Source organism: Jaculus jaculus, chromosome X (genome assembly GCF_020740685.1).
Source record: "Jaculus jaculus isolate mJacJac1 chromosome X, mJacJac1.mat.Y.cur, whole genome shotgun sequence".
In the NCBI taxonomy this organism is placed as follows: Eukaryota; Metazoa; Chordata; class Mammalia; order Rodentia; family Dipodidae; genus Jaculus; species Jaculus jaculus.
Window position 1 is genome coordinate 100,046,531 of NC_059125.1, and position 2,889 is coordinate 100,049,419.

The following is a 2,889-nucleotide window of genomic DNA, read 5'->3' on the forward strand; positions in this document are numbered from 1 at the left end:
TGCATATTCCCACTGTTGCCTCTATGGGAAGTCCTTCATATTTTTTCCACTCTGTCCCTATATATCTTGAGTTATTATTAGCAGTTCTGTGAGTAAAAGATGAGGAAAAGTAAAGTGAATTATTATACAGAATGCCTTCAAGTATAACCCATAGTCCTATTTTCTAATGATTGCATTGGAACTCCAAGTGAAAAGTTGTTTAAAATGACCAGAGATTCACGAATTAGATGCCACTTTTATGAATACAGTTGTAAAATATGAATCACTCTTACACTTAGTAATGAACTCTCATTTGTCTTACTTTAAGCATCCTAATTTATTTGAAAAACTGATATACGTAACTACTCTGCATTTTGCATTATAGCTTTTGGCCAAAAGCAATATAATTCAGATGATCAGACTATCTGAAAAAAAATCTTCTAATAAAGAAAATACTTAAAAGTGCAATCAGAGGCTAGAGGGACAGCTCAGCAGTTAAAGGTTCTTGCTTGCAAATCCTTAAGGCTTGGGTTTGATTTCCCAGTTTCCATATAAACCAGATGCACAAAGTGGTGCATGTGTCTAGAGTTTGCAGTTATTGCACCCATTCTCTTTCTTTCTTTCTCTCTCTCTCTCCCTCTCTCTCTCTCTCTCTCTCTCTCACACACACACACACACACACACATAAATAATATTTATAAAAATCAAAATTAAATATTCAAAAAAGAAAGTGCAGGCAAGATTGTGTGCTCCCTTGCTTTATATGATCTTCCCAATTTGTGTCCTCTCATGTGACTGTAAATCATTCATGGACTTAACTTTGTACTGTATTTTTTAACTTATTTATTTATTTATTATTTGAGAGAGAGTGAAAGAGAGAGGAAGAGGGAATATGGGTACACCAGGACCTCTTGCCTCTGCAAATGAATTCTAGGTACATGCAACACTCTGTGCATCTGGCTTGAGGTGGGTATAGCCTTTGTAAATAAGCTCCTTTATCTTCTGAGCCATCTCCCAGTCCCCATCTTGTCTTTTTGTAAGGAATATGGAAAGCAATGTGGGGAATATTTCTGATTGTGAGACATAAAGACACAATATTGGTACTAGACTTTAACTCAAAAGCCCTAGGCTAGGTTCTTACTCTGTCATTTACTCTGTGTGTGGGTGTATGTGTGACAATAAGCCACTTTCCTTCCAATTTGATTTGCATGTTTCACTACACTAAAGTATTTCTTCAGGACTTTTCCACTTTCAACTTCATAGCATTTCTATGAACTAAAAAATGACCTGGGGGCTGGAGAGATGGCTTAATGTTTAAGGTAGTTGCTTGTGAAGCCTAAGGATCCAGATTTGATTCCCTAGTACCTACTTAAGCCAGATGTTCATGGTGGTGAATGTGTCTGGAGTTTGTTTACAGTGGGGTAGAGGCCCTAACTTGCCCATTCTCTCTCTCACTTTCCTCTCTCTCTCAATAGTATATAAATAAGAATTTTAATTTTTTTTAAATGACTTGGCTTCACTGTGTTTTTACCTGAATTTCCCTGAGTCCTTAACATTTCCCTTTCTTTTTATATTCTTGAAATTGAATTTTGAAGCTAGGTGTGGTGGTGCATGCCTTCAATCCCAGGATTTGGGAGACAGAGGTAGGAGGATCACCTTGAGTTCAAGGTCATGCTGAGACTACATAGTAAATTCCAGGCCAACCTCGGCTAGAGCAAGACCCTACCTTGAAAAAAATTGAATTTGGGGGCTAGAAAGAGGGCTTAGTGTTTAAGACGCTTGCCTGCAGATTAATGACCTGGGTTCAATTCCCCAATACCCACACAAAAGCAGATGCACAAAGTGGTGCATGCATCTGGAGTCCACTGACAATAGGTAGAGGTCCTGGTGCACTCATTCTCCCCCCTTTCTCTTTTTCACTCATCTCTTCCTCTGCTTGAAAAAAATATTAATTTTTAATTGAATTTTCCACTACTCTCCTTCTGTATAGAGTTCCCTTCTCTCCTTCTGTGTAGAGTTATAGAGCAAAACCCTGACTCCAGTAGCCCCAAAAGGCTAGCCTTGCCCACCAATCCCAACATGCCAATTAAAAAGAATAGTGATAGTATGAAGCATAGAAAGAAAATATACATTGACTGTACATTTAAATTAATGTGCATTGGGAAGAACAGATAAAAGAGTCTAGTGACCCCCAAGTCCATCCGTAGGTTAATTACATGAGTTTTAAGTGAGGAAAAATTGGGAGCAGGAGTAGCAAATATAGTACATAACTAAGGAGTCCTGGTTACCATTTACTTTTATGTGAATTGCTTGTGTGGTATGAATTTTTCCTGAGGAGATGCCAACAGATTTTTTTTCACCCCAAATAGGGCAAAGATAACAGACCAAAGCAATTTCACTAAAATCCAACTTGGTGAACCAATGCATTTATTAGGGTTATTTACACAGTGTGGATGAGGAGTCACTTAAAGGCACTTGGATGGCTCAAAGGCAGCTGCATCACCAAAAACCCCACCCAGCGTAGGTGACAAAGGAAGCTACATCCTTAGTACTTAGCTCAAAACTGAGAGGGAGAAACAAACATTTTGCATACTGTTTCTCATATTACTTTAGAAATTTTGTTCTAAACATAAAACATTGATCTCTAAGGGTGGGAAACATATTGAAAGGATGAATAGTGGTAGATTAGGTAATAAACATGTACTCAAACAGTGTCAACTAGAAATATTAAGTTCTAGTGCTCTACAGCATGAGTTGAGAGACTACTGTTCACAATAATATCTTTTATGAATAAGTAGAAGAGGAGGGGTTCTAACATAAAGTGATTATAAGTAGATTCGAATGTTACCTTCATGTGTTTAAATGTTGTTTAATATTACAATATTAAATAATTAAATATCACACTATATT